The 23,550-nt window shown below is 34.6% G+C and overlaps 1 protein-coding gene across 8 annotated transcripts in view; it reads left to right on the forward strand.

The window, feature by feature from the left end:
* Positions 1 to 373: 373 nt before the first annotated feature.
* Spink5 (serine peptidase inhibitor Kazal type 5) overlaps positions 374 to 23,550 on the forward strand; it is a 175,680-nt gene continuing 152,503 nt past the window's right edge. For 3 of the 8 annotated variants that reach the window (XM_048811751.1, XM_048811758.1, XM_048811757.1), the window contains exon 1: positions 375 to 481. The gene's annotated coding sequence lies outside the window, so the exon portion shown is untranslated. Of the gene's footprint in view, positions 482 to 6,540; positions 6,556 to 23,550 lie in introns of those variants that run through there. The other 5 variants (XM_048811756.1, XM_048811753.1, XM_048811754.1 and 2 more) reach the window with 3 other exon arrangements.

Raw genomic sequence — 23,550 nt, forward strand, 5'->3', positions numbered from 1 at the left:
TGTTTTTCTTATTTAAAAAAACATTGCTTTTTTGTATTTTGTATCCCACAGAATGTACCCAATTCAGGCTATGGTGGTGGTCATGGTGAGCTACACCCTGGGTTTGAGTACAATTATGGTTCTACACGACTTTGAAGTAGATTTTCACCCCCGCTGGGCTGGCCACTGCTGAAATTCAGGGTACAGTTGTCTAACACCTGCTCAAATCCAGGATGCAATGCAGTTAACTGAGTTGCAAAGCTGACTGCTTTTTTTAGCTTCTGTATCTTGCTTGCTTGCTGACTGGAAAATTCCAGTCCTGCTTAGAGCCCACAGGTCCCCCTAATTACTTATTTAACTTCTGTGATTGGTTTGCTTACATGACGCCAAGAAAGCCACTAAATTGTAGTTTTTGTTCTTAAATTCTCAAGACACTGATCAGAAAGTTGCTGTTCTCCCACAGAGCTTCAGTCTCTATGGGTGGGTGACAGTCCCTGGCCAGGTAAATAAAGCTCTCTTTGATTTGAATTTGGACTTAGAGTGCTTTCTGAAGCGGCTCCCCATAACAGTTTATAATAGAAGGGGCCTTCCATTTTATTTGCATTTTTTTTTTAATTCTAGTAAAGTCTGATGTTTTATTTTGTATCTAACAACTTGTGCTTCTTTTGCAGGGATTTTATTAACTTTTTAATTGAATGAATTCTCATTGTTTTTCTTAACAATTTTATGAACTGTTTTTGATGTGATGCTTTGTTGTCTCATGTTGCAGATACTTTCCTGATTTGTAGGATCCCATGATTTTGTTCCAGTTGTTTTTCATTTGACAGAGAGGACTGAGAAGGCTGTAAGGGTAAAAAGTCACACTTGCGCTGCTTGCTGAGTGGAGGTGAATAGACTTTGAAACCTGCAGGGGCAGGGGCAGTGACGGCAGTTAGAGAGAAAAATTCCTCACTAGGGATCAGATGGCCATGATTTTACTCCAAGTTCTGTCCCTAGAACAGGACAGTTAGCATTGCATACCCTTCAAAATAGAATGATTTAGTAACCATTACGTTTCTGTACAAACAAAACAAACTCCATATAAGTTTGAATTTTTATTTTTAAAGTTTTCATTTATAGATAGGTAAGAAGGGAACCAGCTTTGTTTCAGAGCCTGCTGTGCTTGCTTTCAGTGGGCTTCTTCATCTCCTGGTCCAGGTAGCTCATTTTTTGGACCTAAGCTCAATTGACCTTTGTCTGGAAACTCCCACCTTCTCACAAACACTGCTCATCAATCAGGTCGAATCTTACTTTACTTTCTTATAGCCCATGGTGCTTAGGAGTCGTAGTACTCAACACAGCTACAATTTCTCATTTGTGTATATGATTACTTGATAAATGTCAGTCTCTCCCACCAGACTGCAAACTCTGTTGTTTTCCATTATGTTCCATATGCCAACTGTGTCCAAGTAAATCCTCAGTTCATTTCACTGGAACGACAGTGGTAGGGTTGTATGTGCATAAAAGTATTTAAAAGGGCAAAACAATGTAAACAAAAGAAGCAGGAATGAATAATGCTGGGGTACTGGTGAGGAGACAAGTATGCCTGGACTAGGAGTAGTACATAAAGGAAAGCCAGGGGAGATGTCCCTGAAAAGGAAGATTTGTTTGATCACAGAGAGCCTTGGATACCAGGTGGAAGACTTTTAGCGAATGAGACATGCAGTAAGGAACCATTGAAGAGTTCTGAGCAGGAGTGTCATAGAAAGGAAGTTTGCTAAGAAGATGCATGTGGTAGTAGAATGGATTGAAAGAGAAAGGCTAGAGGCAGGGAGTCCAATTAAGTCTATTGTAATATATTTTTTTAAAGCTATTGAGTGTTACTTCAGTGTGCTGCCACTAGAAATGGGGAAAAGGGAGCAAATGTGGTAAATGCAAACATTATTTGCAGAAAAGAATTTCCACATTACTTACTCTCATTATATGTTGGAGAGATAAGGAACAAGAGAGAGAAAGAATAAATGACAGAGTATTAATTCTGAAAGAGAGATGCTATATCATACCATGTGATGTCCTTTACAGTATGGAGATTGAGGCTCAGAAGAGAAATAGAACTGCAAATACTGAACAGCATGTGACCTCTGAGTGGCAGACAGAGATCCTGAAGACAGTTTACATGAATCGTACTGATTGTCCTTTTTTATACAATGTCATCACCAGATGTAGATAAACTAGAGGCAGATTTTGAGTTCTTTTAAAATCGTTAAGCTAAGAATGATTGATAAAATGAAAGTGTGAAGTAGTTCAATGTGTGGTGGCATTCTGGTAGGGAGGTAAGAGATGAGGTTACATATTTTCAACTCCGGGACCCAGAGATAGTAACTTCAGATCAGCTGAAATTTTTCATTTTGAATTCAATTCTTGTCCTTTAAATTTTTCCTTCCTTCCAACCTTCATTCATTCATTTGTTCCTTCTTTTCTGGTACTGGGGATTGATCCCAAGCCCACGCATTTGCTAAGCAAGTGCACTAACACTGAGCTACATGCCCAGCCCTTCTTTCATTTTTTTTTTTTTAATTTTGAGAAAGGGTCTAACTAAATTGCTGAGGCAGGCCTTGAACTTGCAATCTTCTTGCTTCAGCCTCCTGAGTAACTGGGATTATAAGCAAGTGCCATCACACCCAGCTAAACTTCCTATTTTGAAAAAAAAAGTAATATTTATAGCTACTGACCACTTATGGCATGATAAATGTTTAAGCAGAATCTCATTTCATTATTTCATGAACACTATCACCCTTATTGCTCCATTTTACAGAAGATGAAGCAGGATCAGAAGTGAAATAACTTCTTCAAAGTCTATTAAATTGCTTATAATTTTAAGAAGATATCTCAATCTTGGCACTATTCACAGTTCTGGCCAAATAATTCCTTCCTGGGGTAGGTTGGAGGACTGCTTTCCTGTGCATAGTAGGGTGTTTATCAGCATTGCTGGCATCTATTCAGTAGGTGCCAATAGGACTCATCCCTCTCAGCTGTGGCAACCAAACAGGTGCTTAAACATTGCAAAATGGCTGGGCATGGTGGCAGATACATGTAATCCCAGTTGCTTGGGAGGCTGAGGTAGGAGGATTGTGTTTGAGTCCAGCATGGGAAACTTAGTGAGACCCCCATCTCGAAATAAAACAAAAATATCGCAAGATGTTCCTCACTTGAGTTCGCATAGTTTCTTCTGTTAAAAATCTTCCCCAGGAATTTCAAATTTAGTTGATATATTCTTCCCCTGGATTTTTGTACCACTTAGTGCTCAATATTAAATTATTTTTGGTTTGGTTTTGTATATATCTTGTTTTCCTAAGAAGTTTATGTGTTTGAAGACCAAGTCTTTTATGTTTGATAAAATGTTGGTAGCCGGCATCTTTCACCTCTGTCCTTGCTTCTCCATCCCTAGGGTCATTTTGTTCACCTCAGCTCTAGTGCAGACCTGCATAATTTTTACCTATTCTGTTGAAACAACTTAGCAGGTCTCCCTCCTTAGATTCTCTTCCCCTTATCCATTTAAATGATAAATTCTGTACTTGAAGACTCTCTCTAAAACATAGGCTTGCTAATGCATATCTTTCCTACTTAAATCCTTACTCAGAAACATATCCATAGCTTAATATTAAGGGTATTTCACAGTCTACTATCAGTATTCTTCTCAAAAGTGACTTTTAATCATGTTTCTCTGGATAATGTTAGCTGTAGTAACAAAAAGATATTTGGTCCACATACCCTCTGGATTTCTGCCTTCTTTTTGTATATTCTTGTATTTCTCACCATAAATTGTATTTGGTAGTTACCTTCAAGTAGTATTTCAGTATTCAGGAAAATTCAGGAAAACTGTATGATACAGGGCTTGATATATAGTAAAATAGTAAGTACTGAATACATATTACTGCTATTTTAACTATAATCATTTTAATTATCATCAACTTTCTTCTGAATAAGCAGGCTAGTTCAATTTGTTTTATGCATTGCTTGGAAAGGATAGCTGAGGGATATTTTTGGTCAAAGTCAACATGGAAAGTGTCAGAAATTTAAAGTTACTTTCTACAGAACCAATGCAGAAATGATATAGGGCAATAATCTAATCCCTCAGAAGAGAGCATCCTTTGGAAGGATTTTGCAATAAAAGTTTGGGGATTTACTGGATAATGAGGCCAGCTCTTCTGAGAGTACACACTGGTGCCAATTGGAAGGTTCCCATGCACAGAGAAGTTAAGGTAGCTGAGTAACATGACTTCAGAGAATAGTGGGTGGAAAGTGAGCGTAGATTGGAATGAAAAAGACTGCATTGGTGCATGGTTCAGGGATGTTGAAATAAACTTTCAGTCTTTCAGTTTGAATTAGACAATTCCACTTGGCAGCCAGAATCTGTTTCTGCACAAAGCCCAGTTGTCATGCCATATGCTGTGAATATGTGGTAGAAGTCTCTGCAAGGAGCCCAGTATACGGATCCATTTCAGGCTTGTATCATCACCAAGGCTAATGCTCCCAGCAAGCCAAGGTAGAGCAGGAAGGGTGGGGATTTTAAGACTTGATGAACCTGTGAAGAGCAGAGCAGCCACGGTAGGTGGATCCCACTGAGTAGATTAAAAGAGGGCTATGGAACATGTAGGGAACTCTGGCCACATAGAATATGAGGATTGTAGTCAGTTTATGGGTAACATCAAAAAATAGGGTTAGTATAATGGATTGAGATTTGGGGGCAAGCTCCTGAATGACAGTAATTATCATATTAATGGGTAATATACATTGAGTGGTTTATACACATCAGTCATTGTGCTAAGAGCTATCTATGCACTGTGTATTAACATAGTTACTCTGTGAAGAAGGTGCTATTTTAAGATGAGGAAATCAAGATGCACAGACTTTAAATAACTTGCCCATCATCACATAAGCAATAAATAGCAGTGTGGCTTGAATCGTTGTAGCACCTCTACTTTTAACTACTAAAATCATTGGATTTCAGAAGTTAAAAAAAAAAAAAAAGCTGAGAGGTCAGTACTGATTCCAGAGAAGCACTAACTAAAGTTCAAAGCTCAAGTCAAAGGCAGAGCTGGAGGGCAAGGTTCAGACTCTCTTGATAATATGCTCCACTAGGAAGGAGGCCAAGGTTGGAGAAGTGAGAGGCCTCACTTAAACACCTGTCCTTATTTGTTTCTTGATCAAGACCAAATTGGAACTTCCTATGTGGCCAAGACATACAGACCAATGGGCTGCACATGCTGAGAGCTCAACAGCGCAACCTCTTTGTGGTCGCATATGAGACAGAGGGAAGATGAGGCACGGGTCCTTTTTTTTCTCTTTTCTTGCTTGATCAGATTACTCATGACCCTATTTTACTAGTAAACAAGTTAACTACAAACTCTGTTGTATCATTATTTCTCAACTGAAGAGAATTCTGTTGCTCTTTGCAGGTTGATCTCAGTTAAATAAGGAAAATGAACATTGATTGAAAGCATAATATAATTTGTGTGATAGATTATCTATTAGAAAAACTAAATGAAATTAAACATAAAAGTATCATAAGGCATTAAACTCTTTTTTTCCCCTCCATTACATGTTCAAGGAGCATTCAACATATATCTTCTTGAGAATATGCTGCCTAGTAAAATTGTTTTTCCAGAACAATTATTGCAATTAGAGTGAAAGAATTGTCATATAGCAAATAGTTGAGAGCAATAACTTCAGATATGTCTGTAATTACAGAGGGTTGGACTAGAAGGGAAGTTCAATAAAAGTCTGATGATTGATTTCTATTGTCAACATTGTGAGTTTTCCAAAGTATTATATATTCTATGAGTATCCACGGATAGCATAACATTTCTTAATTTCAATTGTACATGCCAGATTGATAGAGTACATGGACTTGTACTTTTTTCCACATGAGTAGTACTAAAGGGTTATGTGTGTTGTGTATTGTTTCTCTTGCTGATCTTTTCTTTTTCTTTCTCCTGATCCAGCTAGCACAAGAATTCTCTTTTATATACCTTACCTCATTGTATTGTACTTTTGACTATAATTACCACAGGGCAAAAGCCATGTGGGGAAGAGAGGCAAGATGGCAGAGTAGAGACAGACTTCACTTCCCAGTCCTTCCATGATTAGAAGGGAAACAACTGCAGAACACCTACTCCGTGAGGTAGGTGACCAAGAGATCCAGTTGTGGACAGCCAGAGTGACTTGGAGAGGCTCAGAGACTCTGGTTACTGGAGTAGAGAGTAAGGAAGAGTTAATCAGATTTGCACTGGCCTCTGTGGTACTGCAGGAGGTCAGAGGGGAGTGGCACAAAGGGGGAGAAGGAGAGGCATGTTTGACAAAATTGTTATGTCAGCAGGAGCAGAAGAGAAAGTTAGTCTGAGTTTAGCTGAACAGGGACTTCTCAGGGAAGTATTCTACTTTTCTAAATTTAAAAGCAGAAAACTGTGGTGAGGAACTATTTTGTTGGAATCATGACTAAGCCTGTACCTCAGGGGAACATAGTGCTTCACATCTACATTTCCCCTGGAGATCACAGCAAATACTGCCTCTGAGGAATAACTCATAGCAAGCCGCGTGAGTAATTTATATGGTGAGATTGCTATGGGGCCAAGCCAGCAAACCCTCGGCTGACTGGCAGAGGGAATGGAGCCAGCCTTCAAAGCACCTGCCCATGCTAGAATGTGTTCTATTAGAAAAGGGGAGTCCAGGTACCAGCCCCTCTGCAAGACCTGGGATCCAGAGGTTCCTAGGCCAGCCACAGAATTTTCAAAGTTGTCTATGTTCCCGTGGGAGAGGGTGGAGAAGACTTTGTGATTAAACCCAGGCCTAGAGTGCTTCTCCTCACTCACAAAGAAATCCTCATGAACACAGAACTTCTGCCTGTGCCAAGCAGAGACCTCTCTACTGGGCTGGGGAGGCCCTCATGTGCCTGCTGGCTCACAGGCCTACGGTAGACCACCTAGAGTTACCTAGATTTGGAGGATGGCAGAGAGAAAACAAGGAAGACAGGTTGTGGCTGAGCTCCATGCAGTTTCTGAAGCAAGAGACTGATCTAGATGTAGAAAATAAAGTCACACACAGCTCTTCACTTCAATGCAGAACTGAGTGGTTCTGGGTTGCTGCCTTCACCCTTACAGTCAGACACAGGGAATGCCACCAGAGCTTGGACATTGGTCAAGTCCCTGACACCAGGTGAATTTCAAAACTAGAAGTATCTAAAAGAAGTCTCTTTATCCTAAATACTTTAGTTTTATTTATTTATTTTTCCCACCTTTATTGTCTTCTATGTTGATTCATTTGGTTTCCTGGCATGACTAGTTACTTCACATTTTTATCTATTTTAAGTATTTAAAAAATTCATTAAATTTATTAATTTGTATTTTTATTTTTTTCCCTCTAATTTTTATTCCTCTCCTTTTCTTTTTTCTCTTCTCATTTTCTCTCTTTTCCCTTCTTCAAAGTTTTGTTTTTTAAATTCTTTTCCCTTCTTCAAAGTTTTGTTTTTTAAATTCTTTTCCCTTTTCCTTTTTTCCCTTTCTATTTTATATATAGTTTGACATTAATTTAACGTTTTTATTGCCTAATTTCAGTCAATTCTTTTTTAAAAATAACAAATATATGTTTTAGTTGTTGATGGGCCTTTATTTCATTTATTTATTTTTATGTGGTGCTGAGAATCAAACCCAGTGCCTCACACATGCTAGGCAAGTGCTCTACCACTGAGATAGAACCCCAGCCCACTTTCAGTCATTTCTGTATATTTACTTCTCTCTTTCTTCTCTTTAATCAATTAAGTTGTAAGAACATTTCAACAATTTTTTATTATATATTGGCATATGATTTGCTTTCATGCTGCAGCTCCTACTGATGTTTAGTTTTTTCCTCTGAAAGCAGAGCTGGGGGGTTAAAAACATAGAAGTTTGGACAAGGTGAGTGATGCTGCCTCCAAAAATTCAGAATTGTCTACAACTAAATCCATAGAAAATGAAGTGTAGAGAATTCCAGGCTGAGAATTTTAAAAATTGATGATTAAAATAAGCAGTGAATTAAAAGAACCAAGGAATGAGCTCAGGAAGGCTTACAGTTTATGAGAAAGCTTTTCAAGAAAGACCCAGAGATTATGAAAAACAACCAAACAGATAACCTTGGAAATGAAAGGCACAATAATTTAAAAATTATTTAAATTTAAAAACTCAGTGGAAAGTTTCTGCAATAGACTAATTCTATCAGATTAAAAAAAAAAACAATCAGGGCTCAAAGATAAGGTGGTTGAGAACTGGGACTGTAGCTCAGTGGCAGAGCACTTGCCTAGTGTATAATATGAGGCACTGGGTGTGATCCTTAGCACCACATAAAAATAAATAAAATAAAGACATTCTGTCCATCCACAACTACAAAAAAAAATTTAAAAATATAAGGTAGATGAACTAGAACACCCAGACACTATATAAAGAATAAAGTATGAACAGAATATTCAAGAGCTCTGTAACAACACTAAGGAGAAACTTAAGTCTCATTGGTCTCAAGGAAGGATAGAGTATAGGATAGTAGCAAAGAAATTTTATTAAGTGAAATAATAGTGAAATTTTTCCTATCTTGGAAATGGGTTGGATATGCAGGTGCTATAAGCATTTAGAACTCCAAAGAGACAGAGCTGAAAAAGAACATCTCCGTGACATATAATAGCTAAAATGTCTACAATTCAGATTCAGGAAAGGATTTTAAAAGCCACAAGAGAGAAACACCAAGTTTCTTATAAAAAAAAATCTATCAGAATGATAGCATTTTTATTAGCAGAAGCTTGAAAGGTCAGGAGGGCATAGAACAATGTATTTCAAGCCTGAAACAAAATAGATTGCAATATCCAGCAACATTATCTTTCAGAATTCAAGAAGAAATAAGTCTTCCAAGATAACCATTAAATGAAAGTTATTCATTACCACTAAGTCACAACTTAAGAAGATACTTAAAGGAATCCTACACATAGTCGAAGATAAAAGCAACCATAAGAGCATGAAATAGAATATATCTCATTAGAAGAACAGATAGGCAAAGAAGAATCAGTATGAATCAAACAAAATGACAGGAACTAGCACATGCTTCTTATAACACTGAATGTAAATTAATTCAACTAAAACACACAAGTGGGCAGATTGGATTACAAAATGATACCCTACTGAATGTTGTCTGCAAGACACACCTCACTGGAAATTTATGACATGCAAATGGAACTTGAAAGCAAGCAGAAGTAACTATTCTTACATCTACAAAGCAGACTTTAAGCCAAAATTATTCAGAAAAGAAAAAGAATTTCATTACATATTGGCAAAGGAAAAAAAAAACACAACAACATCTACATATAGTGATTGTAAATATTTATGCCAAGAACATCAGTGTACACAAATCATAAAATAAGCACTACTCAACATAAAGGTACAAGTGGCCCTAATACAATAAAAGTGGGGTGATGCCAAAAAACTATTCTCACTAATAGATAGGTCATTCAGAGATAAAATAAATAGATATCATAGAGTTTAACTACACTTAAAATCGACTATGTCTACACAATGTTCTATCAAACAACATCTAAAATATACTTTCTTTTCAGTAAATCATAAAACTTTCTCCAAAATGCATCATACTAGACCATAAAGCAAATATTAGCAAATACAAAAAAATGAAGATAATTCATTGACCCTTATAGGATCATATGGAATAAAATTAGAAATCAACAGGATGGGGAAAAAATGAAAACTATACACACATGGAGATTGAACATTTGAATGCTGAGTAGATCATTGAGGAAATAAGGAGAGAACTCTAAAAAGGTTTTAGAATTAAATGAGAATAAAAACACAACATATCAGAATCTTTGGGACAGAGTGAATGTAGTTATAACAGGGAAGTTTATAGCTCTGCTATAAATGTTCACATAAAAAAAAAAAATCAGAAGATCTCAAATAAATAACCTGATAATGTATCTCAAGGTCTTAGGAAAACAAGCACAAAGCAAATTTCAAACAAGTAGAAGAAAGAAAATAATAAAGATTAGAGCTGAAATTAATAAATAGAGGCTAAAAGAACAATACGAAGAATTAATGAAATAAAGATATGGTTATTGGAAAAGATAAATAAGATTGATAAATTCTTAGTAACACTAACTAAATCAAAAAGAGAAAAAACCCTAAATTAATATAATTAGAGATGAAAGAGGGATATTACAAAAAACACCACGGAAATCCAGAGGATCATTATGGAAAATTTTGAATATATTAAAATAGAAAAATCTGGAAGACATGAAAAAATATTTAGACATATATGTTAAAAGATGGTAGAGAAGACCCAAATAGACCAGTAACAAGCCATGAGATTCTAACAGTAACTAAACTCTTCCCAACAAAGAAAAGCTCAGGAGCAGGTGGACTTACCCGTGAATGTTACCAAATCTTTAAAGAAGAATTAAACCCTATAATCGGAAAATTATTCCATGAAACACAATAGGAAGGATCACTCCCAAACTCATTCTTTGAGGCTAGTATCACCCTGATGCCAAAATTAGATAAAGCACACAAAGAAAGAGAATTATAGAACAACATTTTGATAAACTTAGAAGCAAAATTGCTTAATTTAATACTTATAAATCATTTCCAGCAACATATTAAAAAGATCAAGCACCATGATCAAATGGTTTTCATTCCAAGGATGGTTTAACACACAAATTAATAAATGTAATACATCATATAAACATTAATCAAGAACAAAAATTATATAATTATATGCATAGATTCAGAAAAAGTTTTTGAGAAAATATAATATCACTTCATAATTATACAAGTAACAAAACAAAACAAAACCTGAAGAGTGGCTGAGGATATAGCTCAGTTGGTAGAGTGTTTGCCTCACTTGCATAAGGCCCTGGGTTCGATCCTCAGCATCACCAAAAACATCATCATCAACAACAACAACAACAAACCACTAAGGATGGAAGAAACAACATAAAGGCTATATATGACAAATTCATAGTCAACATCATAGTGAATGGATGAAAACTAAGAGCATTTCGCCTATAATCAGGAACAAACCAATGATGTCAACTCTCATTCTCCAATTCAATGTAGCTCTTGAGACTCCAGCCAGAGCAATCAGACAAGAGAAGGAAATTAAAGGATTACAAATAGCAAAAGAAGAAGTCATATTATTTCTGATTGCTGACAACTTGCTTCTATATCTAGAAGACCCAATACATTCCACCAGAAAATTTCTAGAGCTGATAAACAAATTTTGCAAAGTATCAGGATATAAGATCTATATGAATAAATCAGTAGCCTTCCTATACTCCAATAGTGAATCTACTGAGAATAGAATCAGGAAAACTACCCTATTCACAATAACCTCAAAAAACAAAAACAACAACAATGACACAACAGCAGCAACTGAAAAGAAAATATAACCAAGGGGGTGTGAAAGACCTCTGTAATGAAAACTATAGAACCGCTGGGAGGGGTGGCCAATGTCTGTAATGCCAGTGGCTCAGGAGGCTGATACAGAAAGATTGTGAATTCAAAGTCAGCCTCTGCAACTTAAGGAGGCCTAAGAAACTCAGAGAGATGCTGTCTCTAAATAAAATATTTTAAAAAGGGCTGGGGATGTGCCTCAGTGGTTAAACCCCTCTGGATTTAATGCCAAACAAAACAAAACATAGCAAAACTATAAAACTCTGAATAAAGAAATTAAAGAAGACCTTAGAAGATAGAAAGACCACCCATGTTCTTAGTAAGCAAAATAAATATTGTCAAAATGGTTATTCTACCAAAAGTGTTATACAGATTCAATGTAATACCCATAAAGTTACCAATGACATTCTTCACAGAACTAGAATAAGCACTCCTGAAACTCATATCAAAGAATATAGAAGACTAAAAGGCCTAGAATGGTTAAGTAATTCCAAGCAAAAAGAGAAATGCTGGAGATATCACAATACCCAATTTTAAATTATACTGGTAACGAAAACAGAATGGTACTGAAGAGTACCATTCTGAAGAAACATGCTGACCAACAGAATGGTATACAAGACAGAAACAAATCCATGAGCCAAGATCATCTGATTCTTGACAAAGTTGCCCCAAACCTACATTAGAGAAAAGACAATTTCTTTAACAAGTAATATTGGGATGACTGCATAGCCATCTGCAGAAGAATAATACTAGATTCCTATCTCTCACCCTGAACAAAAGTCAGCACAAAATTGATCAGAGACAAAGTAATAATAGATCAGTGATTAAAGTAATATTTGTCTTCCATTTTTTCAACTATAACAGAATATGATAGACTGATTAATTTATAAGTAATAGACACTTATTTGGCTCATGGTTCTGGAGACTGGGAAATATAGAGAATGGTTCCAGCATCTGACAAGGGCCCTTGTGACATCGTGTGAGCACATTAAGAGAACAGAAAGAAAGGGAAAAATGAGTCTCAACTTACAACATATAGTTCCCATGAAAACTAACCCACTTTCATGATCCATTCACATGATTAATCCATTCATGAGGCCAGAGCTCTTATGGCCTAGTAATCACCTCTGAAAGACCCTACCTCTTCATACTGCAATGGTGGCAATTAGGTTAATATTTTTGCATATAACTGTTAATAGTATTCTCTTGTGACCCTTTCTATTTCTGTGGCATCAGTTGTTGATATCCATCTTTCACTCTGATTTTTTTTGTTTGAATTTTTTATCTTAGTTTAGCTAATGGTTTGTGAATTTTGTTTATTTAAAAAAAAAACCCAATTTTTAATTTGGTTATCATTCTATTGTTTTCTGTAGTCTCTAATTATTTCTACCCCAATGTTTAGTATTTTCTTCCTTCTGCTGATTTTGTACCTGGACTGTTCTTTTTCTAGTTTTTTTAGGTGTCAAGTTAAATTGTTAAAGCTATTTCTACTTTCTTCATAAAGGTTTTATAACTGAAAATTTCCCTCTTAGTACTGTTTTTGCTTAATCACAATAATTTTAGAATTTTATGTTTTCATTTTCATCCATCTTAAAGGACCACCAACTGACTTTATCCATTTGGATAAAGAACATGTGATATATACACACAACGGAATATCAGCCTTTAACAATAATTTGTGATATTCTATTATTTGTAGAGAATAGAATGGTGATTGCTGAGGTGTTGTGGTACACATATGTAATCCTAGTGGCTCTGTAGGCTGAGGCAGAGGATCGTGAGTTCAAAGCCAGCCTAAGCAACTTAGTGAGGCACTAAGTAATTCAGTGAAACCCTGTCTCTACATAAAGTACAAAAAAAGGCTGGAATGTGGCTCAGTGGTTGAGTGCCTATGCATTCAATTCCCAATACCAAAAAAAAAAAAAAAGAATATTGATTACCATGAAATGGAAGAAAAAGGAAATTGAGAATTATTGTTCAATGTTTATAAAGATTCAATTATAAAAAACAAATTGCTTTTAGAGAGATGTGTTATATAGCATATTACATAGAGTTGAGAGTTTTTACTTCAAAAAATGTTAATGGAATAGATCTTATGTTAACTGTTTGTACCATAACATGTGCATGCACAGACACACACACACCTCTCTCTCTCTCACACACACACACACACACACACACACACACACAAATGCAAAGAATTTCTGGAGGTTATGAATATAATGGAGATATTTAGTACCTTGACTACTATGCTGATGGTATCATCGGTGTAAACCTATGTCCATACTCATAAAAATGCCTAATTTAATGTGTGCAATTTTGTGTATCAATTATATCCAAATAAAGTTTAAATTTAAAACAAAACAATTCATATATTCCATATTTCAAAATAGACAAATCACAAATGACAATTTCATTGCTTAAAAGCTACTACCTATTGCTCATTGAAAACTAACTCATGGCAAATCCATATTAGTTGGAAGGAATCTTAAATCTTATTTAAAGCACCCTGAGGATAAAACTTCTGTTACAAAAATGGAATATTAGTATATATTAATAAAACTTGAAAAAATAAAAATACTGAACAGAAAGTACAGAGTTCCTAGACACTCTGTTCCTTCTATTAATATTGTCTTGCTTTGTTGTGGAACATTTGTTACCTTTTACATTAGTACTACTGAAAGACCACAGTTTAGGGGTCACATTTATGTTGTACATTCTTTAGATTTTGACAAAATCATCATGATAGTACCCATAATCACAGTGTTACACAGAACAGTTTCACTGTCCTGAAAAAAGTCTACTCTTCACGTTTTCATCCCTCCCCATACTGTAATTCCTGGTAGCCCTCGGTCTTTTACTGTCTTTATAGTTTGCCTTCCAGAATGATAGGACTCTTTAACTTATCAATATGTATTTATTCCCTCCATGCTTTCCTGTGGTTTGATAGCTTTTAGTAACTAATATTACATCATATAGGTGTACCACAAGTTTTTTTGATCTATTCACTTATTGAAGGACATCTTGGTTATTCTCAATTTTCATCAATAAGTTTTTGTCATAAATAAACTTACAATAAACATAAGTATAATTTCTTGTTTGATATAATTTTTCAATTCCTTTGGGTAAATACCAAGGAGCATGATTGCTGGATGGTAATAACATGTTTAGTTTTATAAAAAATATATATGCCAACTGTATTCCAAAGTGACTGTCATTTTACATTTGTACCAGCAATGAGTAAGAGTTCCCATTGCTCTACATCCTGCCAATGTTTGGTATCACCAGTGTTTTAGGTTTCGCCCAATTTTATAGGTGCAGAGTACTATTGCATTATTTATTTCTGGAATCTTCCATGTGTTAAATAATTGGGGTTTGTTGGATTCTAGCTTCAGCTGGTGACTGCTTTTCTTCTTTCCATAATGCACTTTTACAAGTAATACAACATTTTTTCGAAAAAACTATTGTCATATTTTCCATAATGACTTGCTTAGTTTGGGCAGAATCTGGAGAAAATGGTCCCAAAGAACAAGAACAGCTAGTCTTGTACAAAAAAACAAGCACCTTATCTCATAGTTCTGGGCTCTTTACCTTCCCTCTGCAATCCAGAAATGCAGTGGTGAAACAGTGCTGAGCACCTTTCTGTTTCCCAAGACTTTTTCATCTATGTAGGACTCATGTACCAATTCTGATAGTTTGATTTTTCAGCCTCTGTACTCCTCCTTGTATTCTTTTCTTTCCCTCTAAGAATTTTGTAGCCTTTTATTCACTTGTAGGTTGAATTGCCTTCAATGAATCTTAATTCAAGGCTTAGGGGAAAGCCCTACTCCTGCTTAGTTCAGTTTACATAGTTAGGAAACGTAGTTTGTAGTGCTGGAATGATAATACTCTAACACATCTAAGGGAAAATCGGTGAAGCCCTCATCCTTGTTGGATGGAATCACAAAATCAGTAGGAAGATAAAGCTCACAAGAAAATTGTGGTCCTTGATTATCTTCCTTATGTTTACCAAGGAGAGGTTGCAGGTGCCTATGCAAACTGCCCAGCAGCAAGAAAATTAATTCCTTACATCCCATGAGAGGAGCAGAAACTGGTCCTTCTACCAGACTATACAAGGGAAGAATACTGCTCCACTCAAAATGAAGAGAAAGAGAGAAATGAACCTGTTGAAAAAAGAAATAACAAGTAAACTTCAGCCATGCTTTATCTTATTCCTAGACTCAAGAACACCCAGGAGTCATAAATTTTACTCCTTGCAGGGGAATATAAGTTCCTGGATTGATTCATTATATAATGAAGCTTTAGAAACACAATTATTCATGTTTCTAAGCTTTAAGAAGTCATTCTCTGGGAATAATATGCTGGGAAATCACCAAAAGGGATCTTTGAGATGGTAACATCAAATCATAGATAAAGAAAAAAGTTTGGACTTGAAGCTAGGGTCTCATAAAGGTAGAAGTGACAAATTTTAAATATTGACCAATTACTCCCCCACCCACAAAAATATAGGGAAAAAACAGCAGCGTCCTTCTTTAGTTAAAGAGTCTCCTTTATGAATCACATTATTTTTGTACCATTTATTTTAAAGCTAGAGATTTTATATTAATTTTTTTCAAACTCTAAAGCATGATTTTATTATTTATTATTTATTTTTGTGGTTTGAACCCAGGGGTACTTTATAACTATCCTACATTCCGACCCCGACCTCCCCCCCTTTTTCCTTTTTTTTTTTTTTGAGACAGGGTCTCACTAATTTGCTAAGGGTTTTTTGTTTGTTTGTTTATTTGTTTGTTTTTTTTACCAAGTTTCAGAGGCTGGCCTTGAACTTGTGATCCTCCTGCTCATGGCCTTCTGAGTCACTGAAATTATAAGCATGTACCCCTAATTTACAATTAATTAGAAACTATAAGAATTTACCTTAATTTTAAAGGTTGTTAATTTGTGCTTTACCTAGTGTGATGAGTACAGTTCTTACAAAATGGAAAATTGTGAAATTGGGACATGGAATGACTGATTACATTCAAGATCTTAAATTTACATTCTTTATTAAATAGCACAACATAATTATACAATAAAATAGAATTTCTGTTGAAATTGCAATTTTATTGAATTTAATTACAGCAAATCAAAAGAATATTGTATGCTTATTTTTTTCTGGGAAATATTTGCAAATACAACATTGGATCATTTTATAGATTGGTATGATTATGTTTTATTTTTACATACAATGATTTTTAAAACATTAATTACGAATGGAGATTTGAATTCATGAAGGCTTAAATTAATCATAAAAATTATAGGAAGGAATGTTTGAAACAAGGTCTAAATTTTGATATATGAGTAAAAAAGATCTTTAAAAGTCACTTTTAGGCTGTATTTATAGGTATTCATTGACATTAACAACATTAAAGATCTTCTTGATCCTCTGCCATAAAAAATTTATAGGGCTTTTAACTGTACTGGTTCAAAATAATTCTTTAATAGTTTGATTGAGTTATGATTGACACACAATAAACTGCACATATTTAAAATATACAATTTGAGGCCTTTTGACAACCTTTGCCTCAATAAAAACATACTCATAATAACTCTTAGACCTTTCTTATGCTTCTTTTAATTAATCTACTTCCACTCCTATTTTTCTCTCCAGAAAAGTGTTCATCTACTGCCCATTTTTCATAGTGTAGTTTGCATTTTTTGACTTTGTTATAAAGATAAGCTGAAGCACTATAAAACTGTAAAAAGTTTATTTGTACATATAGCAATTCATGTATCACAGCTTAAATGCAGAAGTGGTTCCAGCAGTCAATTAAAGAAGCACAAGGGACATGGTTTTATAGAGTGAATGCAAAAATAATACAAAGAAAATATCTGATTGGTTACAGTTATAAAGTTTCCTTATTTAGTCCATCCCTACTTATGTAATTATGAACTTGTTTTTATTCTGATTAGTTAAACATAAGATCAGTTTTTTTTTTTTTTAGTAGACTATAGGCATTTATGTGAAGTAGTTCAAATTCAGTTTTGCTTAAATTTGCAGATCAAGTAAGGGTAAAGTCATTTATGAGGACTAACTGGTTTTGTCTGTTCAGGCTTTATTCAGGTCTGGTTTCCATTTTAATTTATTTTAACAACTTTTATAAATGTGGAATCCTGTAATATGTCATCTTTTGTTTCTTTCAGCACAATTATTTTGAGATTCCATGTAGGTATAGATTATTTCTTATTGTGGAGTGGTGTTTTGTTGTGTGGATCATCACAGTGTGTTTATCCATTCGCTTTTGATGGATGCTTCAGTGTATTCCAGTCTTTGCCCATTACAGCAAACTTCTTTAAGCATGCTGGTACAAGGTTTATATGAACATGTTTCATTTCTCTTGAATAAACACATAGGAATAGAATGGCTGTTTTAAATATTAAGTGGATGTCTTGCTATTTAAAGACACTGTTTTTCCAAGGTAGTCATTTCATTTGGTTTGTGAATGGTCCAGTTTCTCCACACCCGCTTCAACACTCAGTATGTTTAATCCTTCTCATCAATGTCATTTTAGCGAGTGTGTTCCAGTATCACACTGAGTTCGACATTTTTATTTCCCTTATTATTAATAAGGTTGAATATCTTTTCAAGTGTTAATTTGTGATTTTTAAAAAATCAAATATCTGTTCAAATTACTTGCTAATTTTCAGTTTGGCTGTTGTGGTCTTATTGAATTTTCCAAATTCTTTATAAAGAGGCACGAGAAAATTTTGGATGATGAATATATTTATTATCTTGATTGTGGTTGTAATCTCTCACACATAAAATTATGAAATTGTACATTTTAAATATGTATATAGTTTATGATATGTCAATTATACCTCAACTGGAAAGATGGTCCCTATGAGTATTTGTTGTTTCATGTATTTATAACAAGAAAGGCAACTTAGCTAATTGAAATAATAACTTTGTGAATAAATTTGAAATGGTTAATTGGCTAATTGGTTGAGGCACCTTTAGGTTGAGATGTTGCTGTATTAATCTCGGGATTATAATGCCTAGGAGAATTTTGCTTGCCATTTTTTCTAAATTTATAAAAAAATCATTAATACTCAGACACTTGAAATACTTGAGAAAACATTAATTTATAAATGTAGTTTTATTTGACTATGTTTCAAAAAATATATCAAATATTTTCCTGAGACTATTTAAAAGTGATTTTTATCAAGGAGAGTTCAGTAGAGGAAAGGGACCAGGGAGTAGAAAGAAAGGAGAGAGGGGGGAGGTGCTGGGAAATGATATTGGCCAAATTGTATTGTTGCATTTTTGTGGGGATGAATGAATATGTAACAACACATTCCACCACTGTGTACAACACTAATGCACTAATAAAATGTGTGAAAAGATGATTTTAAAAATTTGATCAGCATAAAATGTTTATAGATGGAAAAATAAATATAATCCCATTAAGTTTAATTGGTTAAAAATGCACTTCTGTGACTGGGAAATGGCTCAGTGACAGAACACTTGCCTAGCATGTGTGAGGTCCTGGGTTCCATCCCCAGCAAACCAGAAAAATTTTTTCAAAAAGGAAGGAAATTTTAATTAATTATTATTATTATTATTATTTTTACTGCTTGAGGCAATTTTAATTCAGAAGGAAAATATATTCCTCTGTGGCTTTTACAGTTGACCTCAAAGCAACTTCATATAAAGATTTGGTTACAAAACAAATAACTTCAGAATTTGTGGTACTGACGAAGAAAACCACAAAACAAACAGCATACCAGGAATATATTTATTTCCTACTTCTACCATGTCCACATCCTTCAAAAGTCTCCTAAAGGGACAGTTAACAATCATACTATCACTATAACATTTGTAGCATAGTGAACATATAGATATAAATACATTGATAGTTCACAAACTGAGGAACCAAGGAAGAAATTAGCTTGCCACTGCAGAATATGACAGTATTTCATGCTACTAGGAGGAGTAAAATCTCAAATAAAGACATCCTTTTAAATTATGTGACCATTTTATAAACCACACATTTAGTCAGACAAGTTCACAATTCTTTTTTGTTGTTGTTCTCTTTAGTCATACATGACGTAGGATATATATTTTGACATATTATACATGTATGGAGTATGACTTCCTATTCTTCTGGTTGTACATGATGTGGAATTACATTGATTGTTTATTTAAAGATGCGTATAAGTTCATTCTACCGTCTTTCCTATTCCCATTCCCCCACCCTTCCCTTCATTCCCTGTTGTCTAATCCTAAGTACTTCTATTCTTTCCTTTCCCTAACCCCTTATTGTGACTTAGCATTTGCAAGAGAACATTGGGACTTTTTTTTTTTTTTTTTGGTGGGGGGAATTGGCTTATTTGCTTATTTCGCTTAGCATGATATTCTCAAGCTCCATCAATTTACCAGCAAATGTCATGATTTCATTTTTCTTTAATGCTGAGAAATATTCCATTGTGTGTTTATATATGTATGTATGTATATGTGTATGTGATATATATATATATATCTCACAATTTCTTTATTCATTCATCTATTAAAGGACATCTAGGTTGGTTCCATAGTTTAGCTATTATGAATTAAGCTGCTATAAACATTGATGTGGCTGCATTACTGTAGTATGCTGATTTTAAGTCCTTTGGGTATAAATCCGGGAGTGAGATAACTGGGTCAAATGGTAGCTCAATTCCAAGTTTTCTGAGGAATCTCAATACTGCCTTCCAGAGTGGTTACACCAATTTGTAGTGCCTCCAGCAATGTATGAGTGTACCTTTCCCCCCACATCCTCATCAACATTTCCTGTTGCTTGTATTCTTAATAATTGCCATTCTGACAGGAGTGAGATAAATTCTCAGTGTAGTTTTAATTTGCATTTCTCTAATTGTTAGATATGATGAAAATTTTTTTCATGTATTTGATGACCAGTCATGTTTATTCTTCTGTGAAGTGCCTATTCTGTTCCTTTCCCCCATTTATTAATTGGGTTATTTGTTTTTTGATGTTAAGTTTTTTGAGTTCTTTGTTATCTCCTAGAGATTAATCTTCTATGTAAGTTGTAGGTGGCAAAGATTTTTCTCCCATTCTGTAGGCTCTCTCTTCACATTATTGATTATTTCCTTTGCTATGAAGAAGTTTTTAGTTTGATTCCATCCCATTTGTTGATTCTTGATTTTGTGCTTCAGGGGTCTTATTAAGGAAATCTGTTTCTAAGCCAACATGATGGAGATTTGGACCTACTTTTTCTTCTATTAGGCCCAGGGTCTCTGGTTTAATACTTAAGTCCTTGATCCACTTTGAGTTCAGTTTTGTGCAGGGTGAGAGATAGAGGTTTAATTTTATCTGGTTACATATGAATTTCCAGTTTTCCCACGTCCATTTATTGAAGATACTATCTTTTTTCCAATGATATTTTTGGTGCCTTCATTTAGTATGAGATAAACTATATTTATGTGCATTTGTCTCTGCATCCTCTATTATGTTCCATTGGTCTATATGTCTCTTATGGTGCCAATACCATGCTGTTTTTATTATTATAACTCTGTAGTATAATTTAAGGTGTTGTGATGCCATCTGTTTCACGTTTCCTGATAAGGATTGCTTTTGTTATTCTGGGTCTTGTGTTTTTCCAAATGAATTTCATGACTGTTTTTCTATTTCTATGAAGAACATCATAGGAATTTTAATAGGAATTGCATTAAATCTGCACAGCACTTTTGAAGTATGGCCATTTTGACAATGTTAATTCTGCCTCTCCAAAAACATGGAGCTCATTCCATCTTCTAAGGTCATCTTTAGTTTCTGTGTTTAATGGTGTTTTGTAGTTTTTATTGTAGAGGTCTTTCACCTCTTTTGTTAGATTGATTCCCCAAATTTTTTTTGAGGATATTGTGAATGAGATAGTTTTCCTAATTTTCTCTTTCAGTGGATTCATCACTGAATATGGAACACAATTCATTTATGGGCGTCTATTTTATATCCTACTATTTTGCTGAATTCATTTATGAATTTTGGAAGTATTCTAGTGGAGTTTTTTGGGTCTTCTCAGTATAGAATCATGTTATCCATCAGCAAAGAAGGATAGTTGAGTTCTTTTTCCTATTCCTATCCCTTTAATTTCTCTTTTCCAATTGCTCTGGCTAGAGTTTCATGGATGATGTTCAATAAAAGTGGTGAAAGAGAGCATCCTTGTCATGATCCAGTTTTTATAGGGAATAGTTTTAATTTTTCTCCATTTAGAATGATGTTGTCCTTGGGCTTAGCATATATAGCTTTTACAATGTTAAGGTATGTTCCTACTATACCCATTCTCTAGTGTTTTGAACATGAATAGGTGCTGTATTTTGTCAAATGCTTTTTCCGCATCTATTGAGATAATTATGATTCTTGTTTTTAAGTCTGTTGATGTGATGAATTGCATTTATTGATTTCTGTATATTGAGCCAAACTTGCATCCCCTGGGATGAACCCAATTGATTGTGGTGCACTATCTTTTAAATATGTTTTTATATGTGATTTGACAGAATTTTATTAAGAATTTTAGAATCTATGTTTGATCATCAGTACCACATACAAATTAAATAAATAAAATAAAGGTAATCTTTCCATCTAATTTTTTTTAAAAAAATGTTAAAAAAACCTGTATTGATAGTCTGTCAAACTCCAGTGAGAATAGCAATCATCAAGAATATAAAAGGGCAGCAGAATACAATAGACACTAGTATGCCAGTATGTAAAAATGTGGATGTGTAACCGATGTGATTCTGCAATATGTATACGGGATAAAAATGGGAGTTTATAACCCACTTAAATCAAATGTATGAAATATGATATGTCAAGAGCTTTGTAATGTTTTGAACAACTAATAAAAAAAAGAGAAAAAAGAATATAAACAATAATAAGTGCTGGTGTGGATGTGGAAAAAGAAAGAATTCTTATGTACTAATCTTGGGAAAGTAAATCATTACAACCACTATAGAAATCAGTTTGAAGAGTCTTCAAAGGGTTACAAATAAAAATACCATATTATCCAGCTATAACACTCCTTGATATTTATTCAAGAGAACTAAAGTCAGAATACTTTAGAGAAACTGCATATCCATGCTTATTGCAGTGCAACTCATGATAGCCAAGTTATGGAACCAGCCTAGGTGTCTGTCAACAGATGAATAGATAAGAAAAGGTGAGACACACACACACACACACACACACACGAACATATTCTCATATAAATACATGATGGAGTTTTATTCCACAATAAAAAAGAATTAAATTGTATCATTTGCAGAAACATTGATGGAACTCAATTTTGAGTGATAAAAATTAGACTGAGAGAAAAGTATTGTATGTTTTCTCTCATATGTGGAAGACAAAATGGGGGGAAAAGGATGTCATAAAGAGAAGAAGGACCTACAGGAAAGGAAAGGGAAGGCAAAGGGAGGAGTGTGGAAACTGATTTTGGAATGCAATGGCTCAATTGTGTTTTTAAATATGGGAAAATATGCCAAAATGAAATCCACCATTCTGTATAATTGAAATGCACTAATTAAAAAAAAAAATCTAGTTGCCGTGTGCAGTGCCACACACCTGTAATCCCAGCAGCTCAAGAATCTGAGACTGAAGAATCTTGAGTTCAAAGCCAGCCTCAGCAATGGCAAGGTGATAAGCAACTCAGTGAGACCCTATCTCGATAAAATGCAAAATAGGGATGGGGATGTGGCTCAGGGGTTGAGTGCCCCTGAGTTCAATTCCTGGTAACAAAAGAAAAAAAAATCTAATTAATGATGGCCAAGTTTTAATTCTGCCCTAGGCCAATTATGTCTTCAGGAAATCCCCTTTTCTTCTCTGGAACTCATATTCAATATTTATTACCTATGTTATTATAAGCTGATATGCCTCATCTATTTACTGTTCATAGCAACCCAAGCATGAAGCTACTATTATTAGCTCAGAACAAAGCTAGTGAGTTTTAGAGTAAAAATATGCATTCAGGTTTATTTACTTTAGAAGCTCATATTTTTAATTACAACCAAGCTGTGACAGTCAAGTGGAGATTTGGATTTAACGTTCACTCATTGCCATTCTGTAGCTGACAATAAGTAAGTTTTG

The sequence above is a fragment of the Marmota marmota genome, unplaced genomic scaffold (genome assembly GCF_001458135.2).
Source record: "Marmota marmota marmota unplaced genomic scaffold, marMar, whole genome shotgun sequence".
Lineage (NCBI taxonomy): Eukaryota > Metazoa > Chordata > Mammalia > Rodentia > Sciuridae > Marmota > Marmota marmota.